Genomic DNA, 23,273 nt, shown 5'->3' on the forward strand with positions numbered 1-23,273 from the left:
TAAGAAGTTTTAAAATTTTAGTTGAGTGCCACTGTTTGAGAGTTTTCTGAAGGATATGTTAGTCCTCTGTTGGCGTATAGTTCACATACAAGAATGCAGATCCAGGGCTGGAGCCAGTTGCACTGGCTCTGGGTCTGTGTGAGGGGCTGAATAAGTTGGATGAATGTATTAACTAGGTAACAGAATAAGATTTTTAGAACAAACTTCAGACTCCCCACAGCCTTCACTGATGCATGTCAGCACAAGGGAGAATCCATCTGGCCTTTGTTTCTTCTTTTTTAAACACTGTGGGAGAATTTGGGGATGCAGAAACCACTCTCCCCATCTCAGGGAGACCTAACTGGTAGCATTTATGACAACCCAGTGGGTCTGACATGTCCCATGGCTCCACGTCACTAGGGAACTGCCGCCCCAAGGCGAGATAATGACACGTAATTAGAAGAAGGCATTCTAAGTCAGATTCTTGCTCAAAATAGCAGCTGGTGCTTCAGGTGTCAAGGAAGTGAGTGGCAGTGTCTGTGGGGGGTGGGGAGATGAGAAACGCCAAAATGATACGTGCACGGCATCATCCTTGGAATTGATAACATAGTGTGCACATGCAGGCCCTAAGCTCCTAGTTCAGGGAGCACGACCCCTGACGTCAGGCCTAACATTCCCCAGCGTTTTCCACCTCTCCTGAATTTACTGAGTGTTTGGGAGGGCAGCTGGTCATCTCCCTGAGAATCACCTCTGCTAATAAAACCCAAGGAACACAGCTCAGCGATGGCTCCGTGATGGTAGAAGGGGCTCTGGGACCCTACAGCTGGGAAGCTTTTAGCCGAGCTTAGCGGCACCAACAGTGACTTCCGAAAGGGACATGGCGAGTTATTTGGGGTAGCCGCTGTGTCGGTGGACTCTCTTAGAGAGAGCCTCCTAAGCCTGCGTGTTAACCAATTTTTATCATAACAGCATAAATATACTTACTAGTTTTGCCTTTACTTCCTGGTGTGGATGATCCTATAGAAATTAACATGCTGGTAACTAAGCCAGCATGTTACCAAGGCAGATAACACATAACTAATTCTCTAAGTACACAAGTTGGCCTAACAGCAGAACAACTTGAAAACCTGGACTCTTGCCTCCCAACTCACGTGGGCTTCCATGTTATTTTGCAGAGCTGGTCAGGAACAAATGGCAGAGAGCAGCTGAGACATCTGCATAGGAATCACACATTGGGAAGGAAAAAAATAAGAGTTCCTTTTAGATCATGTCTCCAATTCCAAATTCCCTTTTTAGTTGACTTAAAAAGCAAAATATATGTATATATAGCTTCATTCTTGGTTCTCCAAGATCTTGGGCATGTCCTAAAAGCAACAAAAATGAGCTTATAAAGCCCCATATACCTTCCTAACTAGGCATTTGGGAATGAATACATCCTAATTTTGGTATTAGAGTGTACTGCTGGTTTCATAAAATAAATTAGAAAGTGTTTCCTGCTCTTCTGTTTTCTGGTCCAAATGTGTCAAGCTGGTGCTAAATCTTTAAATGTTGGTTAGAATCCTCCAGTGAAACTGTCAGAGCCTGGGAATTTGCGGAATCAGAAATATTTTGCTTTCTTTTTATTTGAAAATAATGTGTGGAACTTTTTCATTATAAATTCATTATGGTTATAAGACTCTTCCAATTACCATTTTATCTTTGCTGAGCTGTGGTAGTTTGTGGTTGCTGAGGAACTGGCCCATTTCTTCTAAGCTGTAGAATCTATGGCTATAAAGTTGTCAGTAGTTCTTTCCTATTCCTTTGTTTTTCTTTTGTTTTTTGTTTTTTGGCTGCACTGGGTCTTTGTTGCCACTCGGGGGTTCTTTGTGGTGGCATGTGGGCATCTCTAGGTGTCTGTGCCGGTTCCGTGGATGTGGCCCACAGTTGTCCTGTGGCATGTGGGATCTCAGCTTCCAACCAGGGATTGAACCCGCATCCTCTGCATTGCAAGGCAGATTCTTAACCACTGAACCACAGGGGAAGTCCCTCCTTTATTATTTTTATAATAGCTGCAGAATATGTTGTGATGTCTTGTTCCACCTTGATAATGATAATTTTTAAATTCTCTTAATTTTCATAAGAGCTTCCCTGGTGGCTCCACTGAGAAAGAGTCTACATGCAATGCAGAAGACTTGCGTTCAGTTCCTGAGACTGGAAGATCCCCTGGAGGAGGAAATGGCAACCCACTCCAGTATTCTTGCCTGGAAAATTCCATGAACAGAGGAGCCTGGCAGGCAGGCTACCGTCCACGGGGTCTCAAAAATCAGACAGTCTTGCTAAATTTATCGATTTTGTTGATCTTATCAAAGAACTGCCTCTTTGTTTCATTAATTTTCTCTATTTTTTATTTTCAATTTTATTGATTTCTGCTCTTACTTTCTTCCTTTAGCCCTATTTTGCTCTACTTTTTATAGTTTTTTGAGGTAGGAAGTTGGATTATTGATTTAAAACCTTTGCTCTTTTCTAATGTAAGATTTTAATGGTCTAAGTTTCATTGTCAACTCTACTTTGGCTGTGTCCCCCATATTTTTATATGTCATATTTTCATTCATTTATATGTATTTTTTTCTTTTCTTGGAGATTTCCTCTTTGACCCATGGTTTATTTAGAAGTGTGTTGTTTAATGTGCAAGTGTTTGGAGATTTCCCTGTTGTATTTCTGTTATTGATTCTAGACTTATTTCATTATTGCCAAAAACTATAATTGATTTCAGTTTTTATAAAATTGTTGAGGTTGGTTTTATAGCCCAGGATATGGTCTCTCTTGGTGAATGCTCCTTTAAACACTTGAAAAAAATGGGTATTCTGTTGTTGTTAGGTGGAATGTTTTATACATTTCAATCAAATCCTATTTATTTTGTTGTTCAGATCTTCTATAATTTTGCTGCTTTTTTATTTGCTCATTCTGTCTGTTGCTGAGAGGTGGAGCTTCACAACTCTCAACTATAAGACTTCCTAAAGTCCTGAAATGAATCTCAAGACAAAGGTTGCCCCCACCCCCAACCCCATACCCCTGAAGTCTAAGGATGGAGGAAGGTCTATAGCTATATGGAGCATGTTGGTTCCTTTCCCAAATCAACAAGAAGTGCTTCCTTCCCTAAAAGAAGCTGGAAGCATTCCACAGAAATTCCATTCCATAGTCTGGAAGGGAAAGGCCCTTTGACCACTGGAGTTTGGGTAAGGTCTTCTATAAGCTCCTGCCGTGTCTCTCACACACCAGGCTTTCAGCCCTGTTGCTTAGTGGCAGTAATATGACTTTAGGTCTAGGTATAAAAATCATGAAGCTAACTGCTTTACAAGGGACAGTCCAGTGGTCTGCTTTCCTGATAGAGCAGAAGATTCTGTATTCTTGATTGTCATGAAAATAAACTAACACAATATTGTAAAACAGTTATCCTCTAATTAAAAATTAAAAAAAAAACTTAAAAAAAATAGAATAATAGGAAGAGAACATGGATGGCTTCAGAGAAGAAAGGGGGGAAAAAAACACAAAACTTGCTGGAATCTTACATTAGCCTAGATTCTAACTCCTGTGGGTCATTTGAGGTGGATTCTGACGATTGTGGAGATGCCTCTCACTTCTACTTTTTAAATCCTTTTCCTCTCCCATGTTCTCCTGCTCCCAACCATCTGCTAAATGAGGCATTTTGGATAAAACCTATTTCATAGAGCGTTTTCCGTGACAGTGTTTTACTTTTAAAACTGTAGTTCAAAAGGAAACAATGAAAATCTTAACACGCTTACATCGTATTGCAAAACCCCCTGCAGCTTTTGTGGGGCTTCTGCAGGCTTACCTAATTTACTTCTGCTCTGCTCACATCTATGTGCTGGGCTGGTGAGACTCCACCCTGCCTTGTGATAGGAAAGTTGGGATTTCTTGCAGGAGGAAATGGTGGAGGTCTTTAGAAGTTTTTAAACTTGATTCATTTTTTTTTTTCATTAGTATTTAAGGTAAACCTCACGTGGACTTTATCTTAAACTCAGCTCATCAGTCATCATGAGATTTAAATAGCACTGACAGAAATGGAAGTGGAAGTTAAACACTCAGTTTTGCTAGATGAGGAAAGCAAAGATCAATCTCCTGCCCAATGCGGAGTCTGTCTTATCAGGGCCAGGGAGCATGTGCACATGAGTGAGAGAAAAATGTGATGGTTTAAAATATTAAATGAAAACTGCTCACCCCTCCAGACATGACTGAGTGACTTTCACTTTCCACCCCACCAATTTAATCATCAAAAGATCATAGTAATTCAGTGTTATGAAATCAAGTCAAAGCCTAACCAACCAATCCACTTCAACAAACAAATATACACATGTTTTCAAAGTTTGAATGCCCAAGGACTATGTCGTAGATCCATAGTCAGGGATACCATAAATTTGGATTTTCTTTATATTTGTTTGTTTCTTTTTGGCTGTGCTGCATAGCTTGTGGGGTCTTAGTTCCCTGCCCAGGGATCTAGCCCACACCCCCTGCAGTGGAAGCATGGAGTCTTAACCACTGGACCCCCAGTGCTGTGCTTAGTTACCCAGTCATGGTCGGACTCTTCGCAACCCCATGGACTGTAGCCCGCTAGGCTCCTCTGTCCACTGGGATTCTCCAGTCAATAATACTAGAGTGGCTTTCCATGTCTTTTTCCAGGGGATCTTCCCAACCCAGGGATTGAATCCAGGTCTCCCACACTGTAGGCAGATTCTTTCCTGGCTGAGCCACCAGGGAAGTCCCCTATTTGGATTTCCATATACTGAGCAATTTGGGAATGTCTGTAAAATAATAATGCTCCCATCATAAGTCATACATTGGACTAGTTTTGATAGTATTCAGATGGCAGGGAATAACCAGGCCCTGGAAACCTACCCACATCACCCTTTGGCTGTGGCAGGGCTTTCCTTTAATCATTTTAGTTGCCTTCTGGATGTTCAACAATGGAATGGGGTTGAATGGCATTCCTGGCAGGAAGATAGAATTATCTGTGACCTATGTGTATCTGAAGATAAACCAAAGCCTGTGCTCCTTTCCTGATAGGAAAAGCAACGTCTTATTTTTTTCTTTCTTTCAGGAGTAATATTTCTTGTTGCAATAGCATATTGTTCCTATTAACAGCTCCTACTGAGAAGGAAGATTATTGCCTCTTTAATGTTGTTCTGAAACGCATTTGGGATGGGGCAAAATGCACCTTAATGGAGTCTATAAATTTATTTAACCAGATCAGTTGCGTGAACTTGACAGTGACTCCTGTCCTTCTAGCCTTACTTATTAAGCAGTCAGTATCAATGTAATTGAGAAGGGTTTTATCTTTAAAAACATTTTCTCCGTCTTTGTTCTTAGGATAATATTCCTCATCTTGACTTCTTTCCCTCTCAGGATTGGCTAAGCTGAGGAGACAGAGCATCAGAGATCAGAGCTAAAGAAAGAATGTGATTGACTGGTGTGACCAATAAGAGATGCTCATTTATTGAAATTGGGACCTTCTCTTTTTATCTTAAATTTATTTCCCAAGTTTGATGATGATTTTTTAAAAGAGAGAACTATTTTCCTAATTACCCTTCATATAATTTCCATACATTTTAATATTTAAAACCTCATTAATCTATTTTTTTTAATTTGAGAAAGAATATATAACCAATAATCACTCAGAGAAGCAATGCAAAAATTTTTGCACTTGACAACTCTAAGGAAGTGATTGCGCTTTGGATGTCTGCATTATTATATTCCTAAGAGCAGAGGGGGTAAATTATAAAAGAGTTACAGGAGAATTTAATTGTCTGATTTCTGTTAACATCAGAGGAAGTCACATGGATAAATCCTTGCGGAACACGCTGTTCTGAAAATATCAGTCTGGAAAAGGTTTCTATGGAAATGTTCATGTGTTTCTTTCATTAATTGGTCTAATTATTCCATTTACAGAAATAGGAATGAGAAGTGTTAAGCTGGGATTCTGGGAAAGGTTAACACTATTAGAAGCAATGATGGGAATCGTGCTGTTTTTAGGTCTGAAAATCTTACAGGTTTGGAAAGCAATACAGATGGCCAGGTCCCTCTGTCCCCCAGGTCACGGTAAAAGAATTTATTCAACATATTTGAAATAGTCACTTTAACACTTTGCATTTTATGTACCTTTGGTGTGAATGTATTCATCCGTTGCGCAGTTAAACATGACTGCGACAGTTAGACTTTCTGCTTTCCTGTAAAGATCCTAAGACAGATCATAACATTATCTCTTTTCTTTATCTTATGCAACAGAAAGTGGAAAACATAGCTTGTTAAAGAAAAAGAGAGTCAGATTAGAGGATGATAAGGAAAGAATTGTGGCCAGAAAAGCACACAAATACTGTTTTTTGAAAACTCGAACATCTTTCATATGTGATGTCCTAAGAGAATATGAACGCAATAGTGAAATCCAGAGAACCCAAACTATTTGTTCCAAGGTGTCAGATCTACCTGATGCTTAAAGCCAAAGTAAATTAAGAGAATTTAAGATGTTTTGTGCTGTACATAGTCTTGACCCTCCCTTTTTGTGTGCTGCATTTTTTTATTTCTTACAAATTGGTTGCCAGCAATTTCTGCTGTCAGCTGTCACCTAGGTCTACGAATGACTTCATTTCTCAGCTGCATTTGTCTTTAGAAAATTTTTTTTTCATTCTTCATGGTCTCCATTTCCTTCCCATCCCTAAATCCATTTTCTTATTTTATTTTCCATCTTTACTTGTATTAATTTATTTTTAAAATATTTACTTTTTGGCCACACGGCATGTGAGATCTGAGTTCCCTGACCAGGGATTGAACCCATGTCCACTTCAGTGGAAGTGCAGCGTCTTAACCCCTGGGCCACCAGGGCAGTCCCTGTTTTCTATCTTTAATTCTTAACTCTAATAAACAGTCGGTCTCTCTCTCTCCTGTTTGTCATTTGTTTTCCTTGTCATTTTTCCTTGTATTTAATAAGATTTTTCCCTGCAAACTCTGGGTGCTTGCATCTCATGTGTTCACTGTCTGCATTTCCCCCTTTACTTTAGTTTTTCAATCTCATTTCTTTCCACTCTACACATCCCTTGCCATTAAGGGATAGCACACTGCTTTCCCCCAAAGACGTCCACAATCTAACATTCAGATGATTCAGAAAAATGAGCTGGATTTTCCCTACATTTCGAAGCAGAGCATGAAACTTACCGACTGTCTTTTGTTTCCAGTGTTGTCCCTAGAGCCAGCATCAAGTGAGCCTTAGGGTATTGATTTCACTTAGAAATTTGTGGTGATAAAACAGTGAACAGCATCTTGAATTATGTTGTTTACATCGTGCTTTCCAAATTCCAAGCCAACACGGTACCCAAGAAAAAAGTATTAGCCTAGTCTTTAAATTTGTCATTTCCAAGGAGTTCACTATTGCTTAACATTGTTGATGTTTTTCTAATTTTGAATAGAAAACTGTGCAAATCACTAACATCAAAGGACACTATCTCCAAGGAAGTAGCCCTGAAAAGGCTCCTCTTCCCAGGTAGCTCAGTGGTAAAGAATTTAGCTGCAATGCAGGAGACCCAGGCTCTATCCCTCAGTTGGGAAAATCCCCTGGAGGAGGAAATAGCAACACACTCCAGGATTCTTGCCTGGAGAATTCTATGGACAGAGGAGCCTGGCAGCCTACAGTCCATGGAGTCCCAAAGAGTCGGACACAACTGAGCAACTAATACTAAAATTCTTTCTTCTTTCCTCTGTCTTCAGATGTGACTATTTCTTTAGGGACACCATATATATATATATAAATTCAGCCAAGCCATTCAGCATGGACTTACTGTATTCATGACATCCTAGCTTGCCCCTTCCTCAAACCAGCAGCACAAGCACAAAACTGTGATCACCCCCTTGAGCTTTGAATTGCCACTGGCCCCTCTATCCACATGATGCCTCATGAACCTGATAACTCTAGATCCAGATAGCAGTAACTGTAAGCCAGGAAGGCTGCAGGGTGATAGGAGGCTCGTGAAATTAGTATAATTCTCAAAGACGCACAGTGGCTCACATACCCTCTTTAAAGCAGATGGGGGTTGCCTGCTTTCAAGCAGGATCACTAACTCACTTATAACAGCAAGATTCCACGGCAGAGGCAGTTTTGCACAGCTCTTCATTGCAAGAGCAGCGTGCAACGGGCTTCACACCCATGCTCTTGTTCGGATCCCTGAAACGGCCACAGTCCCCTGTGTGGTTGCTTCCAGGTTCTCTTCCCGATTGTCAGCTCATCTTCCCTGGCTGCAGGGAGGACTGTGATGGCCTTCGAGGACAGCCACCAATCCCTAATCGCCCACTGACATCTTCTCCCTGATTCCCACACCATTTCCTCAAAGGCGCCTAGAGACTCATTAAAATTGCATTTTTAATTTTTTCCCAGATGCTCTTACTCTGTTGCTTTTTTGTTTTTATTTTTGAAGTAGGTCCAGCACCACTGAACTTTTTATGAGCCATTGTGGGTCATAACTGTTTCAAGAACAAAAAATAAATGGCAGAAAGAAGAGTCAGAAGAGAGCTCCCCCCAAAAAAATGCAGGCTACTGCAGTGGAGGACACATTTCAAGGGGTTGTAAGAACACGTAGGAGGGTGCGTCAGACTTAGCTCCAGGTGGGATTGTGCGGATTTCTTTCCCAAGGAAAACAATGCATAGATAGCTATCACTCTGATGATTCATCTCTGTGTGGACCGTATTGACTGGACTGTGTGGTGTTAATTTTATATGATAGAGGTCAAACGGCTTGGGTTACTCTTTGATGAATTTTGATGAACACCTTGGCTTCCTCATGCTAGGTAGTTAGAAGAGGAAAAAGGAGTCCAAAATGGTGGTGGCTAAAAGACAAAGTAGCGAAAAGTCCCTGGCCCAGTTTTGGCTCCTCTTTTTATATGTTTTTTCTCCTCCCCCTGGGCCTCCCTATGTAAAATGGGCTAGCCAGGAGTGCTGTTTGATTTACCTGAGGTCCTCACTCTGGTCCTCGGACCTTCCTTTGTTCTATTTCGTGGGCTTTCCCCTTCTTTGTCTTTTAGCCACGACCCTTTTGAACTCCTTTTTCCTCTTCTAACTACCTAACACTCAGTTGATACCAACTAGGTCTGTCTTGGAGGAAAGGCTCTGTTTTTACTGGGAAGCTAGTCAAAAAAAAAAATCCAAGGACAAAAGATAAATCAAAGCGTTAATCTCCTGTCTAGCTGAAAATTGTGGCAATTTTCAGTCCTAGAGGTAATTTTTGTCATTTTATTTAGAACGTATAACTTTTTATAAACTGTACAAACAGCACAGTACTTATAGGAAAAGAATTTTTTGAAAAACACAAAAACTCCTTGCTAACAGAACAGGGTTTTTTTTTATTTTTGCCTCTTTTTTTCTGCCTTTGAACTTCTGCATACGCTTGTTGTATATAGGCAAATAAGCGTAGATCATGACAGTTTCTTCTTAATACTGCATTTTTATTTATTGGAAACACCTTATTGTTTTACTTGCATGTAGACTGATTATCAGAACAGTTCTGCAACACTATATTTCTATGCAAAACGGTATTTACAGATGAACATGCACATTTGCTATTTTTTTAATGTTTTTTATTTTTTGGCCGTGTCAGATCTTAGTTATGGTGTGCGGGCTCCATAGTTGTGTTGCTCGGACTTAAGCTCTGTGGCGTGTGGAAAATTCATTCCCTGACCAGGAATCATACCCGAGTCCTCTGCATTGGAAGGTGAATTCTTAATCCCTGGAGCACCAGAGAAGTCCTGGCATGCATGTTTAAATAAAAAATTCAAGACAGTCTACAAACTAGAACTAGTTAGTGAGTTTAACATTGTTGCAAACTATTGGAAAAGACTCTGATGCTGGGAGGGATTGGGGGCAGGAGGAGAAGGGGACGACAGAGGATGAGATGGCTGGATGGCATCACTGACTCGATGGACGTGAGTCTGAGTGAACTCTGGGAGTTGGTGATGGACAGGGAGGCCTGGGGTGCTGCGATTCATGGGGTCGCAAAGAGTCGGACATGACTGAGCGACTGATCTGATCTGATCTGATCTGATGGATACAATACAGGAAGTAATTATAGTTGTACATACTGGCAACAAACAAATGAATATTTAAAATTTAATTACAATAGTGTGGTGTGTGGCATAATTTTGATGGCAATAATGAATCATCCTGCTTCCAGCCTTGTAGGTCCGGCCCTGCCTTAGTCACCTGGGAACACCCAGGAGCACCCCAAACATCCCGAAATACCTTGCATAGTAACAACAGTTACAACATGCACTATTTCCCAGAACAGTTCTTGCACTTCTTGTTTCCTCTTCAATTAAAAAATAATAATAAATGAAATTAAATATAAAAGCATACGTCGTGGGGGAATGAAAGCCTTCAAATGCCTCTCTGATCTATCTATCTTTAAACTTCCACATCCCAGGACTATTTCATAACAGACTGTCGTTATTGGCTTTGCTATTCTCGCCCCAAACAGGGAGGGCTTCACAGAAATTTCAGAGTATTTCTCTACCTTCTGTCAAGCAGTTTTGTCTTTTTAATTTCCCATTGTTAAAATGACACAATTCAAGGAGCTCACACATTCTAGAGTTGGAGTCGACCTCGAGCATCTCTGGGATGTGTCACACAAAGGAGAAGGTTTCCTTGGCAACAAGAACCTGGGGAACAAGCATGGCAGTGTGCGCTCCCTACCTCCTTCCCTGGGGCCCCTTGGCGCCGCTGTTTGTCAGGCACAGAAACTTAAACTGGAGACAAGACTCCTTGCGCTCCTCCACATGTTTACCCATTGACCCCCGCTACCGATCACTTGCTCTCTCATCCCATTAATGAAAATAGTTCATCTGTGAATGGGAATTGTGTCATTATTTCCCTTAGCTGGTATTTTCTAGAAATGCAAGCAGAGAAAAGGAAGTGGGGTTTTAAGGAGTTTGTGTGTATGTTTGTATGTGTGTGTGCCTATGTACATGAATGTGTTCATCCACGTACACTGAATTTAAATGACTGGTAACACTTCCTTTTACATTTATTTTCGATTATGAATTTGCATAATAGGTTTTTTCTAAATTCTGGCAGGATATGATGGCATATTTGGTGACTGGTGTGAAAATTAATGTATTAATTTGGCAGAACTTATGACATACTAAGTATACTTCTAAAAACATTCCATGAGCTCAAAATGCTTTTCTCCCTGTGTTAGAAATGGCAAGACAAATCCTGGCATGTGAATTTATATCAATAGGTAGATGAGTCTAGGAAGTCTGACTCCAGGGACATCATTCAGTAGGTATGGGAACCAGCTGATGCGATTTTCAGTCCTAAGCTCTCCCAGTGTCCCAGGAAGTCAATAATCCCATATCAGCCTACGTTCCAAACTCACCCTCTTCCTAAGGCACTCCATCCCTCTCCTCTGTGTTTTTCCTTCCTCAGAACAATGATAGAGAGTATGCACATGTAACTGTTGATTTCTAAATTCTAGTGCTGCTGAGTTTGTCAGCTGTGGAAGGATATTTAGTGTGTTGTGGGCTTTGGCTTCTTTTTCCAGGTAATTGGAACCACCTGTTCAGTTTGGAACTTCAGGAATGTAAGTGTTTGCCAAGAGATTTATTGTCTCTTATTCAGGAACAAGTATTTGGCACAAGTAGCAAAAAAAATAAGAGAATTAGTATCTGCCGTGTGTGTGTGTGTGTGTGCATGTTGTATGTGTTGAGTGTGTTGTATGTGTGTGTGTGTGTGTCTGTGTACCATAAAGAACTGGAATTTACTTCTCCCCTTTCTAGAGGCTGGAACTGCAAGGTCAGGTTTTTGACAAGTTGGTTTCTTCTGAAGTCTCTCTCCTTGCAGAAATCTACCCGTTCTTTCTAAAGTGAAGGATTGAAAAAAAGATATTAAGTGCAGGGACTTCCCTGGCGATCTAGCGGTTAAGACTCTGTGCTCCCATTGCAAGGGGTGCAGGTTCAATCCCTGGTCCGGGAACTACGATCCTCCGTGCTGTGTGGTGCTGCCAAAATAAAACAAGAACATAGTAAGTGTAGAAAATGAGTGTGTTTTGCCAAGGAGTTCTCATAACATTGTCAACAAGCACTAACACACCGGATCGTTTTCCCCATCACCGGCTAGGATTAACCAGAAAAAAACAGCGATCATGTGTGACTTCCCACTTGGAGCTACTTGATTGTTGCAGGAACTACATTATACCTTCTGGAACTAGATGGCAAGTATTAAACATCACATTGTCCCTGTGCATATTTATAAATAGAGATTAAAAAGCCTGAGAGGATATGCTGGGGTTTATTCAAGAGGCTGTGAAACACAGAGTTAAAAAGACACCAAAAGCTTTCTTCTTCCTTTTCCCTTCTTTGTTGTTCTTGTATTTGTTGTTGGTTTGTAGTGACAGTAACTGACTATAAATGATGTGAATCAATAATGCCAGCTCGCAGCATCCCACGAGCTCTCTTCCTGTCCCAGCTCACACTGGTGGCCCCCAGGGTCCGCAGGACTGTCGGGAAGACCGGCTACTTGAATCCTGTACATTTGCCTGGTGGTGACAGCCAGCACTTGTACAAGACAACCGCCATCTGGCTCTTTCTGCTACGTTTGCAGCAGAAGCCCCTGTTGGGTGGAGGGGATGTGAGAGGCTCCAGGCAAACCAGAACCTCTGTGAAATCACTGCAGATGGCTTTATTTTGGGAGCTAACAGGCATGCAAGTTGAAGCAGGAAGTAGAAAAATAAATCAGCTGGGAATTTGATGTCTCCTTCTCTTCAAGGGGCTTGAGATGAATTTCATTGATTTATTAGGATGCTATTATGTACCTAGAAAGATTCGGAAGCGTTGTGAAAGCAATTTGAAACTTTAAAGATTCTAAAGACCCCATCACGGAACTGGGGCTGTTAGATTCTTCTTCAGGAGAGGTGTTGATATGTTGGAGATTAGCCATTGGAAAAAGGCGCATTCATCATTCCTAAATCACTGTGTCTCAGGAGATGGTCCCTCTGCATTAGGATGGGGAGGGGAGCTTATCAAAAGTACAGATAACTGGTACCACCTCTCCCCCAGGAATACTCTCCTTTTGTAGAGAGGGTATGTTTCTTCAGTCTCTTCAAAAGCTTTTTTTTTTTTTTTTAATTTTAACTAAGTGCAACTGATACTAATCAGACAGATCAGCTTTTGCAAAATGCATTCTCAAGCAATTAATAGGCCATTAATCTTTAAGAACAGTTGCCCTAAAGTTAATCTACGTTGAGAATTCCTCTGATGTTTATTTCCTTCTGTACATTCTAAAGAATCCTCATGAACAGGAATACCATCGGGTTCAAGTTGGGGGAGATTTCCATCCATATCTTCCAAGATGTCTGCATTGTCAAGAATCCTGTCAGCTGCAGCAAATGTGGGCTTTCTCTAGATTGAGGGATGTGTTCAGAGATGATTATTAAGATGAAGAGGTTAGAGTAAGCAAGGTGCGTGACAAAAGTGACCAGCGTTTCTTTTTTTTTTTGTTACTTTTTTTAACTGGAGTATAACTGATTCATAATGCTGTGTCAGCGTGTCAGTCTCTGCTGTACGAGGAAGTGAATCAGCCTGTGGATCGTACGTGTATGTTCAAAGTGAAAGTGTTAGTCGCTCAGTTGTGTCCGACCCTTTGCAACCCCATAAACTGTAGCCCACCAGACTCCTTTGTCCATGGAATTCTCCAGGAAAGAATACTGGAGTGGGTAGGCATTTCCTTCTCCAGGGGATCTTCCCCACCTAGGGCTTGAGCCCGGGTCTCCTGCGTTGCAGGCAGATTCTTTACCATCTGAGCCATCAGGAAAGATACATACATATATCCCTTCTCTCCTGACTGCTTATAAGGCAAAGTTACTTATAGACTAGTCACGCGATTTCTGTGCCTTCCTGGGTGTTTTTTTTTTTTTTTTTTAATACAGTAACAGGATACAGTTACACAGTCACTGCTCCCATGAACCCAGGGACTTCCTATTGGAGAACAGCCCTCTGAACCTCCTCCTCCTCCTCTCTGTGCCTTGATGTGCATGGAGGTAGCCCATCAAGATTGTCAATAGAGTTAGTGTTCTAGTCTGTTTATTGGGATCTTTTTTAATTTATTTATTTGGCTGCACTGGGTCTTAATTGTGGCATGCAGGATCTTTAGTTGTGGCATGTGGGATCTAGTCCCCTGACTAGGGATCGAACCCAGGCTCATTGCATTGGGAACTCAGAGTCTTACCCACTGGAGCTTCATGGAAGTCCCTCTAGTATGTCTTTGTGGAGCATATTTTAATCTTCTCTGAGGGAAAACTAAGTAGAATTAAGAACCAGTATGACTTTTCATTATTAAATGATGGAAAGCAAAAACTAAAATACTGTGAATTTCCAGTATGTAGAGCCTGGAAAGATTAGCACTGCAGCCACCAATGATGTGAATGACCAAAACGTTTGTTCGGGTGTATCATGAGTTTTGTTTGTACAGATTTAATTTCCAAGTGGTTTTTTAATCAGGCATTTATTCATTGAGCCCCTAGTAAAACCAGGCAGAAGTTCAGTGATATTTGGAGACACAGGCCTGGTGTCATCCCACAAGTAAGCCACTTGCACCCCCAACCAGGCATCTGCTCAGATCTGTTGTGATTTTATAACATATTTAAGTAACACAGTGTCCTCAACATGCAAATCAAAAACTATAACAGCTACACACACAGACATACTCACCACCCACATGTGCACACATATGGAATACATCATTATTATTCCACATAAATTTTTCCAGTGATTATCTCTTCACCTATTTTAAACTGTAATTACAGAGAATTAACTATATTCCAATATAAAATAAAAATTTAAATAAGTAGATAGATGGATAGATATTGGGTTGTCCAAAAAGTTCATTTGGGTTTTTCCATAAGGTGTTACAGGAAAATCCAAATGAACTTTTTGGTCAACCTGATAGATAGTAGATGATAAAAAAAAAGAAAGAAAGAAAGAAAGAAAATTAGTTAGTTAAAATTACAGAGATATTCTGTCATGGAAAATATTTGTGTTAATAATGATAGACTATACTTTGAACATTGTAAAAGTGATATCTGTGATGCTGTTGAGGAGATGCTGATACCGTTTCTCCGTGTTAACCTATTTGCTTTTCACATTCAATCACTGAGGTTGGCAACAGGCGCCGTGTCCATGTACATATGGAACACTATTCCCGTGACCCACAGGCGTGGTACTCTCCGGCTGTTAAAATATTAGAGCCTTCAGTCTGGGACCTTCAGATCCTCACACATTTTCTCTCACTCTTCGTGCCGTGCTTAGTCAGTCGTCTCCAACTCTTTGCCACCCCATGGACTGTCGCCCGCCAGGCTCCTCTGACCATGGAATTCTCCAGGCAAGAATACTGGAGTGGGTTGCCATGCCTTCCTCCAGAGGATCGTCCCAAGCCAGGTCTCTCGCGTTGCAGGCAGATTTTTTACCGCCTGAGCCTGATCAGCACTGGATTCGTGAAGGCTAAAGGGCTGGAGAAGGAAAGCATCCTTGACCTCTTACTGCCAGTGGAGACCAGCTGTGTCATTGTAAATCTCACGTAGCAGGCACACAATCAATATTTTTGAATGAACAAATGGCAGCATTTCCTAAAATGATAAGACCAAATGTTGGAAAAGATGGTTCTAAATGTCCAATTTAACCCTAATTTAAAGACCCGCATATTGTTTTGTGAAGTCTTAATTTAGTGTTGTATTGATGGCCAGAAGTTCAAAATCAGAATTGACCCCTGGAGCCAAATAAACTCGAAATCATTCCCAGGATTGCTCAGTTCTAGTGGGGAGGGGTCATTTCCCCTGTATCCCTCGAGGACTTTTCTCACTAAATGTTATGGATTCTTAGACCAGGTGCTCTGAAATGTTTTTTTTTTTTTTTTTTTTTAATTTATTGGGGGTTTCTTTGAGTGTGTTTTTGTCTGCACTGGGTCTTCACTGCTGCTCGGACTTTTCTCCTTTGCAGCCAGTGGGGGTTACTGTCTAGTCAGAGAGTGTGGGCTTCTCCTTCCAGCGGCTTCTCTTCCTGCAGAGCATGGGCTCTGGGAGCACCGGCTTCAGCAGTCGCAGCTCCTGAGCGCTAGAGCACAAGCTTAATAGTTGCGACTCGCGGGCTTAGTGACTCCACAGCGTGTGGGATCTTCCTGGATCAGGGAGTGAACCTGTGTGCCCTGCAGTGGCAGGCAGATTCCTAACCAGTGCACCACCAGTGAAGTCCTGAAATCTTTCTGAAATAATCACTCGAGAAGTGAATCAGAGGCCTCAGTAGCTGACACAGAGACCCAAACACTTAGATGTGGGAGAAGAAAAATCTCAGGGCCACAGTTCTAAGATTAGTGGTGCTGTATGTCTTTTTTAAATGATTACACAGTTTGGGGTGAGGAAACCTATCAAAAGTTCTCTCATAGAATAAACTGACATACTTTTGTTGTATTAACCTGCTGGTGACTGTGATTAAGAATTCTTCCGCTTTCATCATTCTCACCCATCCCAACGGGGATCTTAGTGGGAGGTGGTCTGCTTGCCTAGCCTCAGGACAGCCCATCAGGGAGTCACCAACATAATGTGACTTGCAGTCCCGTGGAGGAAATCCTGCCTAGGACTGCATGTTCTGCATCTGATATCAGTGTTTAAAAGGCTTGATGGTGTTTAAAAGGCTTTGTAAGAAAAGCTATGACAGACCTAGATAGCATATTAAAAAGCAGCGATATCCCTTTGCTGACAAAGGTCCGTATTGTCAAAGCTATGGTTTTTCCAGTAATCATGTACAGATATGAGAGTTGGACCATAAAGAAAACTGAGCAACAAAGAATTAATGCTTTTGAACTGTGGTGCTGGAGAAGACTCTTGAGAGTCCCTTGGATAGCACGGAGACCAAACCAGTCCATCCTAAAGGAAATCAACCCTGAATATTCATTGGAAGGACTGGTGCTGAAGGTGAAGCTCCAGTACTTGGGCACCTGATGCAAAGAGCCAACTCATTGGAAAAGACCCTGTTGCTGGGAAAGATTGAGGACAACAGGATGAAATGGTTGGATGGTATCATCAACTCAATGGATATGAGTTTGAGCAAACACCGGGAAATGGTGAAGGACAGGGAAGCCTGGTGTGCCGCTGTCCTTTGGGTCGCAGAGTCGGACAGGACTTAGCAACTGAACAGCAGCTTGTAGCATCCACCTGCCTTTCAGTGGCATGCCTTGTGAAGAGCGAGGAGGCGGGTGTTGACTTTCTCCCCCATGTTTTCCTTCTGCGAAAGAAGAGAACTTTACCAAATGCCATGGAACCACATAGAAATCATCCAATATCAAAATGGCAACCCAGCAATTCTCTTTTGACAACCACAAGTCCTTTAGGGATCACCATAAAATCTAATGCATTTTTAAAAAATGTTATATATTTATTTATTCGGCTGTGTTGGGTCTTAGACGCGGCACTGGGGACATCATTGCATCATGAGGGATCTTGTGTTGCAGTGCACAGATTGAGCAGTTACATCATACGGGCTCAGTAGCTCCATAGCCTGTGAGAGCTTAGTTTCCTGACCAGGGATCGAACCCGTGTCCCCTGCATTGCAGGGCAGATGACTAACCCTTGGACCACCAGGGAAGTCCCTAATACATTTGATAGAAGTGAATATAGTACATTGACCTTGAGTTTGAAGTTATAACTAACAATGCAGAGGCCTGCTGCTAAGTCGCTCCGGTCGTGTCCGACTCTGCGACCCCACAGATGGCAGCCCACCAGGCTCCCTCGTCCCTGGGATTCTCCAGGCAAGAACACTGGAGTGGGTTGCCATTTCCTTCTCCAGTGCACGAAAGTGAAAAGTGAAAGTGAAGTCGCTCAGTCATGTCCGACTCTTTGCAACCCCATGGACTGCAGCCTACCAGGCTCCTCTGTCCATGGGATTTTCCAGGCAAGAGTACTGGAGTGGGGTGCCATTGCCTTCTCTGATGCAGAGGCCTAGGTAGGGGCAAACCCCCAGTCCCAGTATAGAAATTGTGTACTAAGGGGTATTATTTCAAAATTTTCCATCACTTTCTAATATTCATGGAAGCATTCAGAAATTGTTCTTCCATAGTAAAATTTTGTGAAATTGTTGTTCAGATAGGATCTTCAGAAGGGATTGATTTGCTAAGAATCACTAAAATAAAAAGGTGTATTTTCGGGGCTTCCCTGGTAGCTCAGTGGTAAAGAATCCACCCACCAATGCAGGCAACACAGGTTCGATCCCTAGTCCAGGAACATCCCACTTGCCATGGAGCAACTAAGCCTGTATGCCACAACTACGGAAGCCTGTACGCCCTAGAGCCCGTTCTCCACGAGAGACACTGCAGTGAGAAGCCCTCACACCACAGCACGGAATAGCCCCTGCGTGCCGCAACTAGGGAAAAGCCCAGGAGCCAGGAAGACCCAGTGCTGCCAAAGACAAGTGAATAATTCTTTTTTAAAAAGGTACATTTTTAAAAGAAATTCACTTGCTTTAGGAAATTAAATGTTAGTGTCTATTCTGGTCCCGTGAAAGAATATGGTGAATGCTTTAACTTTTGTGGGTAAGCTAAAAAAAAAATATATATATATATATATACTATATCTATACATAGTATAGATATAGTTCAGCTCAGTCGCTTACTTGTGTCTGACTCTTTGCGACCCCATGGACGGCAGCACGCCAGGCCTCCCTGTCCATCACCAACTCCCGGAGTTTGATGAAAAAGAATAGTGTGAGTCCTTCTTAGACATACTTGTCAAGAAAAATTAGAGCTGTCTTATATGCATACTTCTGCATGATAAATAAGAGCATTTTTAGACATGTTTATTTGTGATATGGTGGCTTTGATTTTAAAGGCTGATGGCTTGCACTAGAAATGTCACAGATGTAACCAGCATACAGTGGTGTGGCAACAGATTTAGCAGTTTCTGCTCCATGGACTCTCATGTGTTGTCTCTCCGAGGGCTGATGCGTGCCCCTTGGGTGTATTTGGATCTTCTCTTGCTTTCCTCCATGCCTGTGGGGAGATAGCAATGTAGGACACAGTGTATAGAAGTCAGGAATTGATCTCAGAAAGTGTTACACCCTCATCCCGGACTCAGGTGACTCTCTCAAGCACAGTTTTCTTTGGTCACAAAAGAGATCAGGAGAAACTCAGAATTACTGGGCAAAAAAGAGACCTTAGATAATGTTGGGAGGGATGGGGCTTTAGTTTTCTGTTTGCATATAAATATATAATATACATATATATATTATATATATGCATTTTTGTTTTCTAAATCTTTGTAGAGAAACAAATGTAAATCTACCACTTTTACAAAAATGTTAATTTCTCTTGTTTGTATATGAAAGATCAGAATCCATATACATGTAAACATAGGTTAACACAATCAAGAGTGGATTTTTTTAAGTATTTTGAAGTTATGGCAAGGAGTTTTAACACTTGTTATTTCCAAAACCTCTTTGTTTGTCAGAATCTGAAGTGATTCTCTTTCTTCTGTTGGCTAAATACAAAGCCACAACATCAGGATTTAAATAATGAGACATACATTATTGTCTCATGTATGTACTATTGCTGAAGGGCAGGGAAAATTATGCTTAGGTTGGTTTTTTTAAAAAAAGAGAAAATTATCCTTTTTAGCAGCTGATTTTAAATTCTGGATAGAAATTGTACAAAATAATTTCACTTTCCCACCTGACGAAATAGAATAGATTCACTCAACACAGCATTGTTCTTACCCTATCCCAAGACTGCACTTCTTTTTGCTGAGTTATGTCTGTCAGAATGTCAAATTCTGAGCGGGATTGCTTCTGCCCCTTTTTTTTCCTTCTGCTCTGACTTGGGTTGAGAGAGTGATAACAGAGCTTGTGAGAGACATGTCTAAGACTGATTCTGAGTGATAGCTAAGAAGCTTAGCTAAGAAGAAAAAGCATGAGGTTTAGTACAGAAACATGGTAACAAGTAGTTAACTGGGTTCCCTCTTTTGCCCTGCTTCCTTCCTTTTATTCCCTAAGTGAAGCATCGGCGCACTGAAAATCAATCACCCATCCTTCTTGTCAGCTGGGATGCAATTTTGCATGCTTTCTTGCCAAGGAACAAAGCTCAGCCATTCCAAGAAACAAAGAGGTGACATGAGAATGCAAATGCAAGTAAAGTGCTTTCAGTACTTATTCAATTAATCGAGTGTAAGTAGTTTCCTCCTACTGAGATCAAAAATGAGAAAGATGGCAAAGATAAAATATTAGTCCTTTAAAACAGATCAGCCTCCATAATTATGACGCAGAAGTCATTTGTCCTATATAATGGAATGGTTAGAAATAAGAACTGAGAAGTTAGATGACCTGGCTTCACACAGCCTTTATAGCTGTGTGACCTTAGTGAGGACTTAACCATTCTACCTCGGTGTTCTCATCTGCAAAGTGAAGGGAATCCCAGCACTGGCTCAGCCGTGGTTAATGCAATAATGAGAGGAGATGGCTGAGATTGTGGGGACTAAGTGCCTGATACCCAGATCACAGTGACTAATGAGTCATGTCACTCTGGGGCCTCACTGAGCCTGTGGAAGAAACGGGCTCTGATTCTGAAGACTTTCTATGCTCAGGTACCTCTTTTCTGTGAAGGGGGACTATCTAAGATCCAGTGCGGTGAAATCTTCTACCAAGTGATCATCCATTAGGGGTTTAACTTTCTAGATTTCAAATGTGGGTCATATATATAGCTGGAGTCATGTTTCTCTTCTTCAAAGAGGAAACTGGGTGTTTGGGTACATGGCTCTGCCAAGTTTCATTCTGGAACCAATTGGTAACCAGTTATAGTTTTAAGGGCACACATGCCTAAGCTAATATTGGATACAGTGTGGGGATCCCAGTCTCTCTACTGATAAAAAACAAGAGAAGCTTTGTTACTAAAAAACCCTGCCATGAAATAAAACAGTGAGGCCCTAATTTGTTTCCTTGCCTACCATGGATGCCACTGCATGTGAGGGATTACCATGGAAAACACATTCTTGCTGTAATTTGGAGCCTTTAGGCATTTGATGTGCCAGTTGCCTTCAGTTGGATCTGGTCTGTAATTCATCACTGGAGTGTCCTACCCAGCTCAAATGTGCCCTTTGTGGGCAGAGGCAAAGCTAATATACTTTCCAAGTGTATGTGAATTGCTTCAATAAATCAAAGCTGCCACTGTAAGCAGCTTTATCATTTGCCAGAACAATAAGTTATCTTCATGCTTTAGAGATGCAATGCTCTCTGAGACTTTTATTTGTGTAAATCGTAATGCATCATAAACCCATTTCCAAAAATGAAATTGGGAAGCACTCTCTCTCTCTCTCTCTCTCTCTATATATATATATATACACACACACACTTTTTGTTAAGGTGCAAGGAAATATTACAAGGAACTTGTGGAGGCTCACCAAGAAATAAGATTTTTTTATTCTGCTTATTTTGTAGTAGCATTTCTTTATTATTACTATAATGATGTGAGCATTAAATGCTTGCAGTTGGGGTTAAATGTCATTTAGCTCTTTACTGCTCCAGTGTCTCAGTGAAACCAGTCCACAGAGAAACAGGACTGAGCACATGCAGTTCCGGCTGGGTCTGCCAGGCACAAGTTGGAGAAACCTGATGTTTCATAAATATCCATTTCTGTTGATGACTCTATTGGCAGCCATTCCAGTAAATCAGGCTCCAGAATCAGATTTTTGGTGATCTCAGGGACTGACTTCTAATTTCCTCTTCATTTCACAAGGACCAAACCCGAATTCAAACCTGACTTGAACCCATTAGACTCCTGAGAGGGAAATGGATTACATAACAATATTATATCTGAAGTTCCCAATGAGGAAAACATAACCTAATTTTAACACTATTTCAGGACTCTAATCAGCATGATGGACAATAAAATGTGTTCTTTTTTATTGGCTTGACTGCATAACTGCTAAATATTTATAAACTAATTTGCCATCACTTCTTCCGTGATAAGAAAATACTTTTGTTCGTAATTGCCTCAATAGCTCACTCCAAGCAGAGAAAACAATGTTTGTAAAGAAGCCAGGTTTCATAATTAGAAACTAATTTATTTGTTTCAAAGCCAAGTGTTTTCCCATGCATATTACAATATTTGAATTAGCTTTAGTTCTTCCTGTCTTTATTATCAAGAGGGGGCTTTTATGTCCTGCTATGGAATCTTAGATTTTTCCATCCATCTCTTGAAGTTTACAGTGCTGTTTATTTTTATATCAAACTGCCCAGTAGCTATGGTTAAGAACATCACAAACCCTTCCTTTTTGCCTGATTATAGGATCTTTTAAGTCTATGTTTTCCAAACACTCAGTAGTAGCAGTCACATCCTACCCCTTAAATAAAACTCCATGCCTAGCAGTTTTTTTAATTTATTTATTTGACCGCACTGGGTCATAGCTGTGGCATTCAGGATCGTTTTTTTTTTCTATTTGTGGCACTCGAGATCTTTTTAGCTGTGACATGTGAACTCTTAGTTGCGGCACATGGGATCCTAGTTCTCTGACCAGGGGTCGAACCTGGGCCACTTGCATTGGGAGCTCAGGGTCTTAGCCACTGAACTGCCAGGGAAGTCCCTGCTTACCAGTTCTTAAACATCAGTGTTCAAGTCAGCATGGGCTCCCCTATCATCTACAGGTTACTCAGGATGCATCCCAAGACTTCTGTCTTCTCATGACTTTTCCATTCACTTACATGGTTTCTGACTCCACCAGCCACCTCCTTGCCTTTCTGATGCCTAACCGAGGCAAACCCAGCCCAGCTCCAGGCTCACACCCTGCTGGGTGCCATTCATTGCTATGAGGAGGGGTGGGGCTGGGCATAAAGGATGGGGAGGATGGAGGTGGAGCTGAGGTTTAGGTACTCCACTGCTTTAAGTAGGTAGAATCTTGCCCCTCTCCTTCGTATTTCTTCTTTTTCCCCAGGCCCTCACCCCATGACCTTCTCTCTTTGAATCCATGGAAGGAATTGCCTGTTCTAGGGAACAGGCAATTAGCTGGCCAACTCTGCTCCCAACAGTTTAAGTGGAAAGAAAACAGTCATTTTTGGAAGATTTGCTCATTTTCACTGCATATGGGACAGTGCCTAACACTGAGATTTTAATTACTCCTCTTCCAGAAAACCGTATCTTTAAGGGACTATCACTATTTCATAAATACCCATTTAAAAAGGAAAAACCACTGAGAGTTGGTATGTTTAGTATCATTCATTTTATTAGCAGCTTGTCTTTG

The 23,273-nt window shown here is 41.3% G+C and overlaps 1 protein-coding gene across 19 annotated transcripts in view; it reads left to right on the forward strand.

Annotated features, from left to right (window-relative positions):
• ARPP21 (cAMP regulated phosphoprotein 21) overlaps positions 1-23,273 on the forward strand; it is a 163,958-nt gene that overhangs the window by 111,653 nt on the left and 29,032 nt on the right. The window lies entirely within an intron of this gene.

Source organism: Bos taurus, chromosome 22 (genome assembly GCF_002263795.3).
Source record: "Bos taurus isolate L1 Dominette 01449 registration number 42190680 breed Hereford chromosome 22, ARS-UCD2.0, whole genome shotgun sequence".
NCBI classification, from domain to species: domain Eukaryota; kingdom Metazoa; phylum Chordata; class Mammalia; order Artiodactyla; family Bovidae; genus Bos; species Bos taurus.